Genomic DNA, 20257 nt, shown 5'->3' with positions numbered 1-20257 from the left:
GTGCCCTCCTGTCTTGCGTCTGTGGATGCAGGGGATTCATGTGAAGGAGAGAGAGGTGGACCATGGCTGTCTGGAGGGTTGGTAGAGTTGTAGTTGGTTAGTTGGTCATTGAAGTACACTGGTCCTGTATTGTGGAGGGTGGTGTAGGAGTGAACTCCAGCTGCATGTGCGGTTCCTTTGTTAAAAAAGCTACAGTAAACCCTCTTTCAGTGAGCAGGTATAGTCCATTATTCTTGTTGACTTTCTGCAGCAAGATTGAAGAAATGCTCATTTACATCCAATTGACAGTCTATATTGCAGTCAATTCTCCATTGGAATCAATCCAAATGGTTTTTTGCCGGCACCAAGGTTGAGAAATTGCAAAGGTTCCAGTCTGAAATGTGTTATGCATGGGCATATTTACAAGGGCTTATCACCACCAGAACATCACTTTTTAGGTCTCGCCTGACCCAGCGCATGCGCTGGTCTGGCGAGACTTTTAGTAAGGGCTTAAAAAATGGCTGGCCTAGAGCTTGAGTGCATGTGCGCGGGCGCGCGCTTTGCGTGCCTCTCTCCGCGCCTCAATTACATTAAAAGTAAAGCGCTGGTGCCGCGATTATAGGAAAAGTAAAGAAATAGATGTTTTTTTCTATTTCTTTACTTTTGCTATAATCGCGGCAGCCGCGCTTTACTTTTTAACGTTAAAAGTAAAGCGCGGGTGCCACGATTATAGCAAAAGTAAAGAAATAGAAAAAACATCTATTTCTTTACTTTTCCTATAATCACGGCACCCGCGCTTCAATGTTAAAAGTTAAGCACGGGTGCCGCGATTATAGGAAAAGTAAAGAAATAGATGTTTTTTTCTATTTCTTTACTTTTGCTATAGTCGCGGTACCCGCGCTTTACTTTTTTTTTTTAACAACAGATTTTATTTGTCATTTGCACATAAGAGGCAGGGCTCTGTGACCCCAGAAGCCACTACCGCACAGAGTTACATGGAGATACAACGCAAAGGACAATTTTCGTTTTGTGTTTTTTGAAAAGATAGAATAGAACACCAAGAACAAAACAAGCAATTACATTCTTCGATCTATAGTATAGTCTCGGATCTCCACCCCCCCCCCCCCAAGTTGCGCTTCGCTCACTGAAAACCGCTCACCCACCCGCGCCCTGTAACCACAGCAAGCGCTTTAATTTTAACATTAAAAGTGAAGCGCAGGTGCCGCGATTATAGCAAAAGTAAAGAAATAGAAAAAAACATCTATTTCTTTACTTTTCCTATAATCGTGGCACCCGTGCTTCACTTTTAATGTTAAAAGTAAAGCACGGGTGCCAAAAGCGAGACCTATTGGCTATGCCAATGCTTTTTCCCCTTTTTATATAAACACTCTAGAAGAGTGCACTCTTTATGTCTCCCTCATGTGCTCCTCTGATAACGAAATTATGTGGAAGGGTTGACTGAATATTAGTCCTGGATGTAATTTTGTTATTTTGGTGTTATGTGAAATTCAGAAGATTATGTGAATTATGGCACCTTGTGTAAATAACTCTCCATTCGCAGTAAAAATGTATTTACCGTAAATGCACATGAACAGAACACGAGCAGCTGTTCAACGTATTTCATGATAAAATATACTGCTAAAAAATGAATTTCTATTTTGCTCAATCTTATTTAATTTTCATTAAATTTCACATAACTACGCAAAAATGAATTTCTCCCACCCCTACCCAATATGCAGCATAGAAAGGCACATTGTGGCTTTTGTGTAGCACCTCCTTCCAGTAAAAAAATAGCTGTAGAATACAGAATAGTACATTTCATATTCTTTATATTACATAGTTCAATAAGAGGTACTTTAGAACACTGATCTGTTAAAAAATTGAAGCAACATGTATATGATTCTTCGAATGTGCACTTTTGAAATAACTGAGGCTTAAAGGAGTGTTTGTGATTCAAACTACTATGTGTTAATTATAAAATACAAATGGTATCATGACAATGAAGAAATTATTCTATCCACTCTGTTTCAAAGACATTTAAGCATGTAATGTTTAGTCCCCTTTTGAAGACCAAATCCATCTTTTCCCTAGTCCCTGCAATGAGGATGTTTTCACTATCTAGCCCATACGGTCACCTCTTTAAACGGCTGATTACAGCAATTAACTAAGTTATTTTTTGCAAAGTATCTGCTGCTGGATTGCACCCCATGTGCAGAAAAGGTGCAAACGTCTGTATTAATTTGGTTTAAGAATGGAAATTGTCTAGATTCTCATTAAATAAATTGGGAGCCAGAGGTTGCATATTTGGTAATTCATGTCAAAGAAGAAATTGATGATTTTTTTGGAATGCTGAGCGACTTGCCATGCAGTGGCAGAAAACCAACCAGTCGATGGGTTAATTGAGACAAAGACTGCATTTTTAAGGTTAATCAATACAATTGTACTCTAGAATGTTTAGGATATAGGCTACCATGTAATTGAGCATTAACTTGTCATGCCAGATCATTTAGAGGCTAAAAAGGTGATTAGCATATCTTAGGCAACAGCGAAAGGAGACTAAATGTGGGGGTAGCTTACAGCCATCCACCGGAGTTTGTGCTGAATTACAAACCCTAATTTGGTGTAAACAGTCTCCTGGTTTGACTCTTGATTGACGTGATTGCTCCATCATGGCGAGTCTTTACTCCTCTGTACTCTGGTGTTCCAGGCTGTCAGCACTCTGTATGCTGCTTTTAATGGTGTAACTTGACAGTGCAGCTGTCGCCAGACAATTATGTGAGCATCACTAGAGAGGGACTTTGGCTTTGCCTGCATGTTGGTTACCAGGAGTAAGTTTTGATTGGGCAGAAGATGTGGGTTTCCTTAAAAGCGCTTGCCCGCCACACAGCTGTGATCATTTTGTTTATCCAGCTGCCTGAGCTTGAATTTTCAGGGGCACATTCATGACATTGGAATTCTATTAAAGGGTCTTAGATAACTAGATAATTTTGTTATTTCCTCTGGCAGAAGCACATATGGTAGGAGGTAGCCATTAACCTACATGGATCTTTATTTGTGGATTAACAGTGCAATGGTCACCTGACCTTTTAACCTACACCAATATTCTACAGATTGTTGCTTCCACACAAATACATATATATTCCCATGCTGATTACTTGTAATGCTTCTCATTACCATGCAACTTTCCTTTCAAGCCAGACCTATTGGCATTGTCTATGCTCGTATATAGATCTTTTTTAAGGTGTCATAATCCCCTTTTGGTTGATGCCAAATGTATTTCTTGATGCCCTTTATCTTTTTAAGACAGCTCTTCTGTAGCCTTTTTCAGCACTCTTTGGTTCTTCCCGTATAAATTTGCTGTTGACTATTTAGTTTTGTATTCATTGCTCCACTGAGGTTAAAGTGTCCTTGAAAAGTACTTTGCACCCACGCCACCACATTGCATACCCATTTGCTATGTGTGTATCTGGAAGTCTCTTTATAGTACAAAACTCAGATTGCATTTGATACAAGTGTATTGATTGCTCTGGACTTCACAACATCTACTCATCATAAAGGACGTGCCAGTACCTTGGTGTGGTGTCCTTGAGTGGTTCTTATTTTTTTTTGGAAACCATATCGTAAGCTTCTCAATTCTTGTAAAAATGCAGCGTCATAGGGAAGTTAAAAAGTCAATTGCAGATTGTATATAAATAAAAAATAAAAGTGGTTCTCTGTTAATGGCACTGGCCAAACTTGAGCTAATCTTCATAAATCATTTTTGTAGCTCTAGTTTTGTTGAAGTTCTTCTCCAGATCATGGGGCATGAGAACTGCCATTTTATCTTCATGCTGTTTTTTGTCTCGTGATAAATCCTCACTTTCATTTGATCAAACTATGAGCACTAGAGGTGAAGTTTGGTTAAATGTTGTGAGTCCTACTTAAATTTTCAATGATCCTAGTGGAACTTTACAGAGATACAGAAGAAGCAACCATGCCTACGTCAGTTGCTTTATGTTGCTTCCATGTTTATTTCGAGTTTGTCACAGTAGTCGATTTAGACTCTTTAGTCATTTAATACATTGAGTGATTGCCTAGAAAAAAGCTTGCTGAAATTGTGTTCTGACTCTTCTGACGTCTAAATTCTAGGAAGTGAGTCAAGAGACTGCGCCGGGGATTTACAAGGGTTTGTGGCTGATACCATGTAGTTGTTGACCAGTTTTGTTTTGAGAGCTAGGTTGCAAATTATAGGGTAGATCACCTGGCAGTGCTGTTTGACGCGTACGGAAATATACAGGTAGGCCTGTGTTTTTTTTGTTTGTGATCTCATGGTCTCTGCTCTGCCCTTTGAAACCTTCTCTGCTCTTGCTTTCATGCCACATTTCAAATATCCTCCTGCTGGTGTTGTCTGGTTTGGCTGTATCATTAGTTTTTGAAGTCGGTGGGCTGACTTGCGTGCATTGCTGATTGCCGACAGATATTTCAGTTCACGCTGGCAGATGAATTAATATGGGCTGTTGGGTACTTATGCTTGAAATTGCAGGTTTAGCCAGAGAAGGAAACTAAACGTAAGCATGTGTTACTAGTGCTCTCTTTCAATGCTACAGATGTGCATCAAAGCAGTCTTATATCCGTGTCAAAGACTGGATTTATTTTAGCTAAGACCTGAACACTAACAGCTTGTAATTGATGTCCACAGTGGACCGTGTTCACAGTGTGAATTGAAATAACACGGATACTTCACAACATATTCATTCACTTCTGTTTTTTAATCTGAAACTTGAACTAGCAGAAATATTGATCAAATCATGATGCCTGATATACTAGCGGGTGCCATGGAAGACATGTGGCAGTGCTCACAAAGTGTTGCACGTTATTAATTAAAATCGTAATATTTTGATTTCTCTGCCTGAAGTGGGTTATTGATTTTTGAACTGCAAGTTTAAGTGAAGCACACATAGGAGAGAATTGATGGAATATTTGGGGTGTAAAATACTTGGGAATGATGCTGCAATGCATGATTGCAGAGTGTGTAATTACATAGGAGACAGCATATCACTGTAAAAAGGAAACTATTGAACAATAGAATTGGATGGTTTAAGTCCGATGTTAACACTTTTCCCAAATGTTCTCTTAATTTGACCTAGAACGGTTACCTTCGGATCTCTCACATGGCACAGGGCCTCTTTCAGTGGCTATAGCTTAAGTGACCACTGTCGCTGTGGGGTTTGGTCTACCCATACTGTTGAAGAAAAAGGATCCTAGCTCCTTTTTAGGTCTCGCCTGACCCAGTGCATGCAAAGGTAAAGAAAAAGAAAAAAACATCTATTTCTTTACTTTTCTTATAATCGCGGCACCTGCGCTTCACTTTTAATGTTAAAAGTAAATCGCGGGTGCCAAAAGCGAGACCTATTGGCTATGCCAATGCTTTTTGATCTCGTCACTAAGTCACAAAGGTGCCTTCCCTGCTTGCTTGCAGTTTATTTGCTAATAGGGCATGCTGTGTGCCCACGTCCAAAGTATTTTTAATTAAGTTTTGCAAGTACATTTTTCGACCTTATCTAGTTTTATTGTTTTGTGCAGCCCCTTTTACGCAAGGATGTTGTGCCATACCTTTCAGATTTTACTTTATTCGTGTTTTTCTTTAGCTTCTCACAACTGAAATGACATTTCCCTCATCTCCTTAAGGGTGGAAGCAGTTGCTATGAAATGGCCTTTATTAATGGCTTTCTAATGGATGTTTTCTCCCACATATTCCTTGAGTGAATCCTCATCCCGGTATGAGGTGCAAATTATTTCAGCAATAGCCAGTCACCGGTAGGGGTGGGCGGAATTTGCGAAATTTACTTTCGCAAATTATCGCGAAAATGTAAAAAATCTCCGCAAACACGGGAAATATCGCGAAGATGCAGACGTTTTTTTCCCGCTCGTTCGCGGTATTTTCTGCGTGGTCGCGGCTCGCCAACTTACCCTTGCGGTTGCTCGCGGGCGCGGCCATCTTGTTTTCACTTGTCTTGCGGTGCATGATCGCAAGAAGAAAGACGTGATCGCGCGACGAATGACATTACTGCAGGCGCGAACTGTCGCGAGACAGCGCAAATTGCTACCAACAATCCAACATCTCGTGGAGAACGCGACCGGATCGGGAAAACTTGTCGGCGAACGCGGGGATTCAGGTGAGGCGATCGCGCGCACGCGAGAATGTATTATTTTACAGCGCGAGCAAGCAAAAAATTTTCGGTAAAATGCGGATTGCGGAAATTTTGACATTTTCGCGCTCTCCGCGGAACGCGAAAATGTCAAATTATCGCAATTTCCGCGAGCGGAACGGAATTTTAGCCCAGGCCTAGTGACCGGCGTCCGGTTGGTACTGAATGATGACGTCTTTACAAGAAGTTACATCAGTGATGCACATACGGGGCCACAGGAAAGAGTAATATCCGTTTCTTTTTCACTATGTCCCAGTATTTGTGTAATTCTTCGGAGCTGACATTTCTCAACTATTTCCCAACGTCTTTGTCAGGTTTTCTTGAGATTTTAGGAGCAGCTCTTTTCACAAATCTTCCAGCTTCAGGCCCAGCAGCTCGGCCATTAGCACATGTTAGCGACAGGTGCTCACCTGGAGTCTTGAAAGATCATGATACCTCGTCATTTCATCTGTTTGCCGACATCCACCTCAAGATACTCTGTGGGAGAAAGGCTAAGCTGCCGATGGCCTTTCTCAGAGAGAAATCTCAATCTCTTTCCAGAACCAGACCCATTCATAAAGCTCTTCCACTCATTCGATGAATTAGCAGTAAGAACCCACGAAGCTAAGAGCAGACACAGGCTCTGGACCTTTTGTTTTAACTGCGCCGCAACTTTTTAAACAAGCATTGGCATAGCCAATAGGTCTCGCTTTTGGGACCTTATAAATGTTTAGCCATGCAACAGTTGATGTTGTTGCACAAAGGATATTGTGCTGCATAACTAAATACTTATAAGGTCCCAAAAGTGAGACCTATTGGCTATGCCAATGCTTGTTTTGACGTTGTGGTGGCGCTAACACCTTTGCTTTATTTACAAGGTGGCGTTAAGCCACGTAAAATGGCGTAACCGTGTCTTGTAACTAATACCCCTATCCATGCAGCACTTAGCGTGAAACAGGCAGGCAATGGGTGTTGCAGTGTGCGTCCCCCTGCAACACCCATTGCTTTCTGACGTTGCCCCCTTTTTACAAGGCTAGTGTAAATATGATTCAGCGCCAAAAATAAGACAATGGAGAACCTGATCTTAAACTGGCGCAACAAGGGGAAATGATTAATTTCTCTACGTGGGCTGCATTTTGCAGCACACATACAGCACACATAGAAAGAGCAAATCGCCTTCAGTGATTGTTCATGTGCAGGAAGGTGTCCGTTCCTGCACATGAGCAATCATTAGATAGTGACGAGTTGAATTCTGCAGCAAACATAGAAGTTACAATTCGCCATTAGTGATTGTTCATGTGCAGGAAGGGACACCTTCCTGCACATGAACAATCATTCCCTGTAACCCAGGCACCCTTGCACTATGGTACATGGGTGCCTGCGTTGGCACTAGTCAGCTAAACTTTGCTCCAGCGCTAGGGCTAAGGCAGGGGTGCGCTTTTTAAAAAAAAAATATGGCACATACCTGCGTTCTCATAATGTCGGAGAAAGGCGTTACTAATTATGGCTTAACACCAGGCTCCGCCGTTCTGTTGTATATATGTCCCTATGAGTCTTTGTATTTGTTCTGAGGCTCTTAATAACATTTGCCCTCCTTCATTTATCAGCTGTTTGTGTTTACTTTCCTCCAAGACTACTATGTTCTCTCTCAGCCTCTACTTTACAAGTGCCTAGAATATGAACAACACAGCATTGAAGCTGATTTTGTGCCTATTTATTGGCTAAAGCCTGATGTAAGTTTCTTTTACTCATTTGATCAGAGTAAAATCTGCTAAAATTCAGTACACAACTGAAGACCTGGCTATTTGGCAATTATTTGGTTTTTTTTCCAATCTTTCATTAGTAGCTGTGGTGTGGCATCAGGTCTGTAGGCGTCAAGGAGACCTGTAGGCAATCGCATGCTTTGCAAAATTCTCTGCTATGAACTTTATTTTCGATTCTATATTTATTCGATTTTAACTTATTGTATATCTCATAAAACTATGTTGTATTGCATTATATTATAAATGTATTAACTCTTTTTAAATAACAATAAAGATATTGGAACAAAAAAAAATTAACACATTAATTAATTAAACCTTCAGTGTGAAGAATGGAATAATAATCTGGTGAACCACTGTTACTTTACTGCTGCTATGTCATTTATGAGAATGCCAGTATACCAGCCTCCATTGCATTACCTGGGTCTCAGGAAAGTGGGGAAAGGGTCATTCTTACCTCCCACCAGTCACCATAGACTTGAAAGTGTGGTCAAATGATAGATGAAGGATCAACATCTGCTCAGCCACACTTTCTTCTCAATAGACCAGAGAAAGGTGGGACAATGTAATGAGATATGGTTCTGTCACCATTTTCGAAGAGTCTCATGGGTCTATATCATGGGTACTCACAAACCTTCTCTCGGGGGCCAAATTTACAGTGTGGCTTGTGGCCGAGGGCCGCACAGGTGGGGGCGGGGGCAGTGGGGGAGGGGACGGGGTTAGAGCAAAAAAAGACTGTGACCATGAGGTTGAACACAGGCCCCTGCAGCAGACGCCTTCGTACACTGAGCCACCAGACACACAACTCTCTCTCTCTCTCTCTCTCTCTCTCTCTCTCTCTCTCTCTGTCTCTGTCTCTCTCTGTCTCTCTGTCTCTCTCTCTCTCTCTGTTTCCCTCTGTCTCTGTCTCTCTCTCTCTGTTTCCCTCTGTCTCACTCACTCTGTTTCCCTCCCTCCCTCTGTCTCCCTCTCTCTGTCTCCCTCCATCTGTCTCCCTCTGTCTGTCTCCATCTGTCTCCCTCTGTCTGTCTCCCTCCCTCTGTCCCCCTCTGTCCCCCTCCCTCTGTCTGTCTCCCTCCCTCTGTCTGTCTCCCTGTGTCTCCCTCTCTCTGTCTCCCTCTGTCTCCATCCCTCTGGTTTCCCTCTCTCTGTCTCCCTCCCTCTGTCTCCCTCTCTCTCTCTCTCCCTCTCTCTCTCCCTCCCTATGTCTCCCTCCCTCTGTCTCCCTCCCTCTGTCTCCCTCCCTCTGTCTCCCTCCCTCTGTCTCCCTCCCTCTGTCTCCCTCCCTCTGTCTGTCTCCCTCTGTCTGTCTTCCTCTCCCCCTCTGTGTCCCCCTGACTCCCTCCCTCTGTCTTCGTCTGCCTCCCTCTGTCTCCCTCTCCCTCTGTCTTCCTCTCTCTCTGTCCTTCTCCCTCCCTCCCTCTCCCTCCCTCACTCTCCATCTCTCTCCCTCCCTCTCTCTCCCTCACTCTCCCTCCGTCTCCCTCTCCCTCTCTCTCTCCCTCTCCATCTCCATCTCCATCGCTCTGTCTCTGTCTCTCGCTGTCTCTTCCTCTATCTGTCTGTCCCTGTCTCTGCCTTCATCTGTCTGTCTGTCCCTGTCTCTCTCCCTCTGTCTCTCTGTCTGTCTGCCACTGTCCCTGTCTCTGCCTCTATCTGTCCCTGTCTCTGTCTGTCTCCGTGTCTATCTCTGTCTGTCTCTATCTCTGTCTGTCTTTGCCTCTATCTGTCTCTGTCTGTCTCCTCCTCTATCTGTCTCTGCCTCTATCTGTCCCTGCCTCTAACTCTGTCTCTATCTCTGTCTCTCTCTCTCTCTCTCTGTCTCTATCGCTGTCTGTCTCTATCTGTCTCTGCCTCTGTCAGTCCGTCTCTGTCTCTGCCTCTATCTAGCTCTGTCTGTCCCGGTCTCTACCTGTCTCTGCCTCTATCTGTCTCTGTCTCCGTCTATCTCTGTCTCTATCTGTCTCTGTCTGTTTCTATCTCTATCTGTCTCTGTCTGTTTCTGTCTCAATCTGTCTCTGTTTCTGTGCCTCGGGCAGTGCACACGTACTGTGTCTACACGTCCCTGTCACGAGCCCAGAGACAGCCCCCCCCCACCCTCCCCCTGTGTAATGTAAAAGCCAGCTAGTTTTCTCTCTGAATTTGCTGCTTCGCGGGGTTTGTGTCCCACCACTGGGCCTGGGGTCACATTTGTCGCTGGCTTTAATTATGACTCTCACCCCCGAGCTGTCAGATCAAAGCCCCCCTTTGGCGCCAGTCACCCGTCCGTGTAGGTATGCATGCATCAATTATATATAGCTCCAAACTGGCGGCGAGCCTATGTGTGCTGTGCTGTGAGAGCAGAGGCCTGAGCTCCCTGGCCTTTGCTTAACCCTCTGACTACAGGCTGGCGGGAAACATTACATCACAGGCTCTTAATACACACCTCACCCGGCTCTCACTCCCCACTGCCCTCTGTCACCTCCCTCGGCTCTCACTCCTTGCAACCCTCTGTCACTTCACCAGACTCTCACTTCCTGCTGCCCTCTGTCACCTCACCCGGCTCTCATTCCCTGCTGCCCTCTGTCACCCTCTGCCATCTCACCCGGCTCTCACTCCCTGCTGCCCTCCGTCACCTCACCCGGCTCTCACTCCCTGCTGCCCTCCGTCACCTCACCAGGCTCTCACACCCTGCTGTCCTCTGTCACCCTCTGTCACCTCACTCCGCGTGTGTGGCAGCCCGGTCTGAGAAAGCTTCCCGGGCACACACACAGCCGCACCCGAGTACTTCACAGGTCTTTAAAAGACCATTTACTTGTTAATGAGGCTTTGCTATATTTCACCTATTCTTAGCGCCCCTGCATCTCCACTCTGACTATTGCTGGAATAGCCCGGCCCCCATAGAGCAGAGTCTCTCGGCGTCCGCGCTGCTGCAACCGGCGGTGTTTGCTGACACACTTTAAAAAAAACAAAAAAAAACACAGGTACGATGTCTGCAAGGTCCGTGGGCCGCCAAGGAAGGTTTGCCGGGCCGCTGGCAGCCCGCAGGCCATACTATGAGTACCCGTTGTCTATATAGAGACTTATGACAGACAGTGGATCTCTGTCATTTTAGGTAGCATCTCTGACAGAACCAATGCCAGCACAACACCGCCTCTCAACTATCTCAGAGACAGCCACTGCTAGGAACCTGCTCAACTGACCCTTTGCAGTTTTTAGAGCTGGTCTTCATCAGAGAGAATTTTCCAACTCATGGGTCCAAGTGACAATATCCATAAACCTTTAATTCTCTAGTTGTGACATTAAACCTCAGGGCTCTCTTACTGGGCTATAAGTCTTGTAAATGTGTGCAGCAAAGCCAGGCATACAACAATCTTTAATGCATTAGGAGTTGTGAAAGATGAAGTGTTTCCTTTCTTTGGCTTCTGAGAATAGATTTATGGGTTTTAAGGTTCTACAAAAGACATTAGCAATCAAATATATCATGAAACAATTGATGGATCGCTTCAGCTGATTCTGCAATAATGAGCAGTCTATCTGCCAGACAGACGAAGTCTGAAGGTCGTACCACTCTTCTCAACCCTCCATTCTCCATAAAGCTTTTCAAGGAAGAGACTGTTTCATAAACAACACATATACTAGAGGAAAGTTATGTTCCAGACTAAAATTGAGTCTATTTTGAACGTCTTACTTAATATCCTTGCAGAATGGTAGTAGTCTGTTTTATGCCTTTGTATCTCAATACTTTCAACACTGGCACAGTTTCCATTAACACAGGAGCATAGTGTTTCTTGTTTGTTAAAAGGGCTTTTAAATACAAGTAAATTCTTATGACATTAATATTTAATTGAACGTTTAGTGTAGAATTTGCTGTAAGCCTTGTCACCACAATCAGTTAAAAACTACAGATTGTACCAAAAACGTTTTTGCCCACAACAAAAACTGTACCCCAAAAAATAAAATCACTAAACATACACCTCAAAGTATCAGGCAAAATAGCAAAACCTATAGATAACTTCAAAACTACTATAAGACAAAGTCTGGGAAAGGATCCATAAGTAAGCAAAACTGACTCTCCAGACAGATGTAATGCCTAAGCAAGCCAATTCCATTTCCCTGCTTTGAATAAAGGCAGTCAATACAGTATGTTCAAGCTCTCAAAAATCAAGACGATATCATTGTGCTATCGAAATCCAAAATGGATGCAATGCCAAGGAAAACCAATTCCAGTTTTGCTTGTCTTAATCGAAGTCAATCAACATAATATAACACAGCCAGCAAAAATCAAGATACTATTATTGTTGCACCCAGTTTGTTCACATTGTCCTTGGTTATCGAAAACATGCAAGTGATATCTGCCCATACAGCACTATCACCATGATTGATTGAAGAAGAAGAGCAATCAAAATACAATTCCTTAGTCGAGGCAAACTACACGTTAACAACTCAACTGACTTGCACTAATGAGATTATATTTAATTCTCAATTAAGATACTCAACTATACTTTTAACTCTCCATTATATTTCAAAAAGTCCACAGGATTATTTAAAGCGATTTAATATTTTACAAGTACTAGAACTTAACCACATCATTCACTTGTAAACTCATCAATAGTCAGTGTTTCCTTTTACCATCTCAGTTCGGAGAAACCAGTAATCAACAGAATTAACTTTGACTAGTAAAACAGAGTTAGATTTTTTATCTCAAAAGCACATATTTGTTGAAGGGAGAATCATGGTGTCAAAGCCCAAACATGAACTCTATTCCATATTCTTAATTCCCCAACCAGAAAAAGAGGACTCCGAAAAACAGCAGCAGACTCCACAACCCCACTATTCAGCAGAGAATGGAAAATGATCAATGTAGGGAGAGTAAAACATCTCAGCGTAGGTTGGAACAAAGGATCACAGAGCAATTATCTCACTTCAGCAAGACACGAAACAGGAAGCCCTTAAATCAATATTTGGTCCAGAAGTACTAAAGTACAAAGGAGATTAAATAAAGTCAGTCACTTACTCATGGAAATGCATTTGCAGATTAAAACAGATAACAGCAATACACTCCAGCAAGACTACTGTTGATTACAAGTGACATCTCATCCAGGGTGAGGGGCTTTACTTAATGTCTCATCCAGGACCTAATGTAACATCTTATCCAGAATCTGAACAAATCTGATCACATCCCCCCATACCTGATGGAACTCCATTGGCTCCCCTTGCTGCCCTGCACCATCTTCTAAACCAGTGGCACTATTTACAAAGCCATCATGACCAGCACATCCCTTATTCTGCAGGAAAACTGACCATATCTGGTGGTTCTCGCAACACCCACAGCCAGGACTCCATGAGACTGCAGACTAACAACTGTGATACCATATGCATACATAAATGCATAAATATAATGGGCTTTCAATAGCATCTAACCCAAATTCCATCTTCTACTGTAACAAAACTGGTGAAAAAACTAACGGCTCAGACAATACCACTAAATTGACTCAATAAAATGGTGTTCCTGGAACCTAATTGGTTGGGACCAATTTCAGAAACAAGATGATGCAATAACTTACACATCTGCCTATTAAAATGTTGAAACTTCGACTTCCCAACTCTCCATGAGCCCTGCCTTCGAATTATCATATGAGAACCCTGTTGGACATCCCTGGTAAAATGTATGTGCTGCATCTGCTGGGATTATTAGAAGACAGGATGAGTGGGGCTAGAATTCTACCTATGGCCCAAAGGGCTTTTGTAAAGGGTATTCAACCACGGATGGCTGCTTGATATTTAACCTGTTGGCTGAAGAATGCGCCCTGAAAAGGAAACAGTCCCTTTATTTATTTTACATCGGTTTGTCAACAGCGCTTGACACTCTAAACAGGACTCTACTCTGGGAAATGATGGCCAGATGGAACTGCCCCCCAGGACTTTTGAAGTTGATAATTCAATTGAATGATGACTCGTGGACTAGAGTGGAACTTGGGGGCAAGCAACGGGGCCTTGTCCAAAAACATCTTTACCCCTACTGGTCTTAGGCAGGGGTCCAGCTTGGCACCACTCTGGTTTTCAATCTATATAGTGGAGTCAATGGTAGGCTTTAATCAGCTCTGGTCTTTCCCGCCTAGACTTGGAACGGAGGCTGTATCTGCTCTCTTTTTTGTGGATGACACGGTGCTATAAGATCTGACGCCGGTGGGTCTGCAGAGGCAATTGGACTCTTTCTCTCAATATTGTAAGGTGAATGACTTGAAAATAAATACGTCTAAAACTAAGGTCATAGTTTTTTTAAAGGAATGAGGTAGCCCCATAAAGTTTAAGTGGTGTTTGAGAGGGGTTTTGAGGTAGTAAACAAATATAGATACCTAGTCTTTCTTTTTAATCAAAATCTACATTTTAAAGCTCATATTGACCTCCAGGAATCGTGTGCCAAGTCCATCCCTGTTGCTTTACAAAGAGTGGATTTAACCCTGGGCCATAAGTCGGAAGAAGTCTTCAGAGAGACGTACATCGCGAAAATCGTAAATGTTTTACTTTATGGTTATGAGGTTATGGCAGCTGAGAATATTAAGCATTTGCAAACTATTGAGACCAATATCTGAAAAACATGGCTGAGGTTACCTAGAGGCTCAGTGAATAGTGCCTAGAGGCTAGAGCTGGGCCTCACTTACATTCTACTTAAATATAAAAAGTGGATGGTTAATTATTGGGCCTGTCTTTTAAAATTAGAAGAAGGCTCTTTGAGGCATATTATAAAATTCCCATTTGCATGAGAAGTATGTTGGTCAATGGGTTGCTAACCTTCAGGAAATTAAAATCTTCTCTGAATCTCCCAGCATGGTATGAAGCCCTATACATGTCTACATTCCAACAGAAATGAGTAATAAAGTGTCTGATTAGAGAGTACTCGCGCAATAGCGACCTAGGAGATGTGAGTAAAAGAACTAATCTGCAGCATTTATTGAAGGCAGATTATAGTGGCCTGATCCAGCCTTATCTGCATAACATAAAAAAGTAGATATGTAAGGAGGTGAGCCTTGAAGGCAAGGCTGGGTCAGGTCCCTTCCTTTATCAGGTGGAAAGGGATCATATATTCCGAGATAGAAAATATTTGCCCCTTTTGTCTAATTGCTGCATTGACTCCCTTGCATATAATTGTTTTCTGTATACACTTTGATCAAACAAGACAAACCTTGTTACTGCTGGTTTTGAGAAATTTGCAGGCATGAGGCATCAATGATTTAATGAGGATAATTTTAAAGTGCAATTATATGATTGTATGTTGTGCTTTAGGACCATTTTTGTCAGTAGTAGCTGAAAAGTTAGCTACCTTGACTATTTTGAGGTATATGATTTTGTGATATTTATGAAAATGATTTTACTTATGTGTGGTTTCTCATGGCTGTAACTAGTGCATGCACGCATTTAGCTAAGCTTTCTTTTTTCATCCTTTTTTCGTCTATATTAGCTTTTCATTCTTTATAATTGAAGAATGTGAATTTCTTTATGTGCTGATTGTTTTTTGCACAAAATGCTGGCCCTTTTGCGTATATAAATTATATCAGACCTTCATTTTCCAAAACTGAAGAACGTGCATTTTTAGGAGATAATTGCTCTTTGTAAAAAAGATTTGCCCTTTCGGCTACATGAATTATAACGTTATAATCAAATTGTCTATAAACAAATTCAGTTGATCTGCACAATTCCATCTATAGTGCATACCTGAGGGTAATCCTAGAACATGGCATCTGATAGCTCATACAGCCCCTGGTCTTGTATTTGGGGTTCGGTTTGTGTTGTAATTACCTTTATAGATCTTACTTGTTCTTTTCTTATTAACACGGATTTGAGGCTTGTTCCCACCTTGTTCCCACCTGTTTTAGAGCATTTGGGATGATTGTACTTTGCACAAGTGTTAGTGACTTAGGGCCTAATTACAAGTTTGGCAGTCTACTGGACCCCCAAGCTCATGGTGGAGGTGCAGTGGCGGCCGTGTACCGCCACACCAGTGGTTCGATCACTGTATTAGGAGTATGGAGTTTGGACCGCAAAAGGACCGCCGCAACCGCTAGTGATTCATGGTCTCTGGTGGTGGTGCAGTGGTCAGAAGCTCCAATATGCTTGGTGGTACTCCAGCGGCACAATAAAGCATATTTGGAGTTTCCTCACCGCCACAGTTTTCATGGTGGCAAGGTCGCCATGAAAACTTTGGCGGAAAGGGAACAAAGGGGGCCCTGTAGGCCCTCTGTTCCCTTAGGGCTCTGGGATGCAATCAGGGTGGACATGGTGTGCCCCCAGTCTGCATGCACCACCTTTCCTGCATGGAATGGACTGCACAGTCCATGCCTTGTAGGAACAGGCTTTGGCACTCACATTTTGGTGCCTTTTTAATAGGCACCGCCTTGGGAATGCCAAAGGACCACCCGCCAGATCACGAGGTAACTCGTAATATGGCGGGTGGCCGGCGGTGAGGTTTGGCAGTGTGGGCGCGGGCAGTGGGGTGGCGGCTCGCTCCCACACCGCCAAACTCAAAATCAGGCCCTTACAGATGTCCAGTTTTAGAGGTATATGTCTGTTCATAAATATAGTATATTTCCATAGGTGATTTTATGAATGTTTATGCATTATTTTTTTTAATGGATATGTTGAGATAAAAATGGAATGTATTCCCCTATTGACATGATATCAAACTAATAATATAAATTCAAATATAACTCTTCATTGATACGAAACCTTTTGCAGTCCAGCGACTAAGCATTTAACAATGGGAAGGCCAGCTTGGGGCTTAACAGCTTTTGTCTCAAGGAAACCGCAAAAAGAAGACTGTTTTCTGATTGATAAGATCTCTATAATTTTACATACTCCCTAAGATCCACAGATTCAGAAATTGTTTCTGTGGGTGACCAATAGTCTCATTAATTGGTACTATCTTAGAAGACATATCAAAATGTTGTGACTTCTTTGACTTAATTTTGCGGCGTGAGGTAGAGCAGATTCTGTCTTATCATAAAGACACCACAGATGTTCTGAATGTGATTCAAATGATCAAATAGAACACAACTTCAAAAATAATTATCAGCCTAGATTTAAAGTCTCTTCACATCAGAATTCCATGGGAACCCACAGTAAAGGTGATTGGTGAATTCATAAGTACCCTGGTGTGGTCTTGTTAGACACCTATCCCTGGAGTGGTCTTGTTACACGTCTATCAGTTTTGTAATGGATTGTGCGGAAATGGCCTTGACCAAAAACCTTTTCAAGTTTGAAAATGTTTTTATTTACAGTGGAAGGTGAGGTGTCACTGGACAATCCTTGTTCACCAAGCCTAGACAATTCTTATGTGCATACTTTAAAAACAAACAATATCTATCCAGTCCCTAATCTGTACATAGAAAAAGAATCAGCTTTGGTATTGGTATGGAGACACTGCTTATAAGGCTTGGCAATAAACAAGAAGCTTGGAGATTGCTACTTCTACTACTAAGATCTGCTAGAAAACAGGCTACAAAAAATAATTGGATACTGGTTTTGCGGGTTACCGAAAATAATACAGTTACACACTAATGCATATGACAATTTTTCTACACTATCACACAAACTAAAAAGACAATTAGCAAACATTAGAGCCTTGAAATTGGGGACAGAAAATATTTGACACCATGTTTTACCTTTAAAATATGAAGGAAGAGTATTCGTGAATAACTTGCACATACACGTCCCAAACCCCTTCCTTCTACCAGCAATAGTGAGATACCATCCTTGTAGATCATGTAGTGTTTGTATAAAATTTTTAAAAAGTACTACTTTAGATTTCAATCTACACCGTGAGGATATAATGTCCGCCATCACAGATACACGCAATTTAAAATATATAGGTATGACCAATCAAAAAATAGGATCACATCTCTTGGAACATAAAAGCATCATGTGCTGTGTGAGACTGATAATCAAGTTAGTGTTTCATACTTTATTCAAAAGAGGCACTCAGAAAAGATTTCAAACAGACTGATTGAAAAAAATACAAACTGGCTTTAAAAGTGCAACACGATTCAGATTCCTGCTCCTCTCGCTTTCTCTTGATTACTCACTTTACTCCTTCTTGCCTTAGACCCTACCCACACTTACAGCACATTAAACAAAATAGCTGGTACTTCCTCTCAATATTAGAATCACTTCCTCACAAACATAGGAGGAAATGCATTTGGTGCCTCAAAAACTACAGTGCTCTGGAAAAAGGAGTTGCCAAGAAGAGCTGACTTGCAATAGGGGACGTCTCAGGAGCTGATCAGAGTGCTGGGGTGTGCCACTACATCACCCAATTTTTGAGCTTGGCACATTGCACCAAAGTTCCTAAGCATGACTGCTATTATTGATCAGCCCATTGGGAAAGGATGCCATATGAGGCCTTCTGAAGGCTGGAGTGAGTTGAGTCTTCCTGCTTCTCTACTGTCAACCTGGTACACCGCATCACGAAATAGAAGCCTGACCACCTCTGTCAGGTTTCCTTATGCTGGCCCACCAAGAACTATGACACATATTGGAACCACTCTTAACTTTTGGCCTGCCCATAACCCCAATTAGCTCACTAGTGACCTGTGGTGGGCTTGTCACACCTACTGTGCAGGAAGAGGTTTGTGTTAGGGCCTGCATTCCACCATCAGAGATTTCAGCACCCCCCGGTGAATCTGGGGCTCTTTTGGCAGTGCCAAGACAGAAGGAACTGCTTCACACATGCTGCGCATCCAGCAAGGACCAATAATTGTGAGCCTGCTTCACTTTTCAAGGTAAAAACTGACTGAACACAACTCAGAAACATGTGAAACTCAGATACTGTGGGACTAATTTCTAGCTTCTATGACACTGGGTACCATTAAGAAACAGACCTGTGGGTCACAAATAGAATAGCGAGCTCATGCTTCACACTATAAGCCTGCATCTCTATTTTCCTTCATGCAGCGCTATTGCCTTACCTGTAGCACCTCATTAAACTGTGTGCTCCCTTGCATGATCTATGTTGTATTACATAGCTCTATTGAAGTACTTTTGCCTTTTCATAAATCGTAAGCATGGGACTGGACTGTCCTTACTGAGTTCTATCATATGATTGGGTCTCTACACCAATGCTACATGCCCGAGAATTTTTGGACTACTCGACTAACTATCCTGGGAGTCAATTGCTGAATGTGTGTACTTGGTGCTGTTGTCAGTCAGACAAGAAGAAAAGCAATTGATGGCTCATCAGCAAGACAGCTCCCCGCTGTGAACAAGTGAGAATGCTCAAGTGTAGAATGAGCCTCCATAATTGATTTTCCTTGATTTCAAAGTCATGATTACTGGTTCCTTGGATGCATGATCTTTTAGCACCTATGCTTGTCAGTAAGGTAGCTATTTGCTTTTTGTCCGGAGGAAGACCCCATCCAAATCATTTATTGGGATCAAAACTTCAACAACCTGATAATCCTAGCCACTCATTCATTGCTGGACCACATACAATCTGGAACTAGTATTTGTCTGGATTTTGATAAAATGATGTTCTAGTAGTTAGGTCTATGAAAGGGAATATGTAGGAAAATTGATTATTAGTTGGGAGGAGGGTGAGCCCCATTCAGGCAACAGCCCCAATCCGTATTAGGGTGAACCACAAACGTCACTAAATTAAACAGTGCTTACCCTCTGGTAACTTGGCACAAAGCAATCAAGCTTAATTTAGAGGCACTGTGTAAATTATTTATGCAGCACACAAACAGTAGTAAAGTGAAAATATAACGCAAGAAAAATCCCAAAATAGTTTAGAAGAATAAAGTACATTTAAAGAAATAAAATTATTCCATAATGACAAAAACCTAATTGATAAAACCAGAATTATTCAGTTTTAAAGTTTTTAGTAAAACAGTGCTTAAAAGCATAAAGAGCCACTCGCAGTAATCTGGTTGCACAAGACCTGCAGAAAGTCACACGTTTAGGCCAACCATGATGGAGATTAATCCTACGGAAAAGTAACCTTCAAAGTCCATTGCGAAGAGTTCCGTTCATTGTGGAGGAGGCCGCGAGTAGGATGCTAAGCATTGCAAACAGTTGTCACTGTAGCTCGAAGAGAAGTATGGTCGATGCTGTAGCTTTGCATTGGCAATCATCGCGTGCTGGCGTTGCTGTAGTGGGAAGTGCAGCTCTTGCATTGCCAGTCATCACGGGTAGCAGAGTCTTGGCACAAATGGGTACATTCACAATCATGAGGAGCCCAAACTTCAGGATTTTCACCTTTTTGTAGGAGGAGTACACTCTGATGCCAGACAAGGGTCTGGGACCTGGGTAAGCACCTCTTGGGGACCAGTATTCACTCCATCAGAGGCCAGCAGGACTAAGGCAGGTTCAGGTAGG

The 20257-nt window shown here is 42.4% G+C and overlaps 1 protein-coding gene across 2 annotated transcripts in view; it reads right to left on the bottom strand.

Annotated features, from left to right (window-relative positions):
• CCN6 (cellular communication network factor 6) overlaps positions 1-20257 on the bottom strand; it is a 185436-nt gene that overhangs the window by 33670 nt on the left and 131509 nt on the right. The window lies entirely within an intron of this gene.

The sequence above is a fragment of the Triturus cristatus genome, chromosome 6, assembly GCF_964204655.1.
Source record: "Triturus cristatus chromosome 6, aTriCri1.1, whole genome shotgun sequence".
Taxonomy (NCBI): Eukaryota; Metazoa; Chordata; class Amphibia; order Caudata; family Salamandridae; genus Triturus; species Triturus cristatus.
This window is presented reverse-complemented; position numbering and strand designations above follow the sequence as displayed.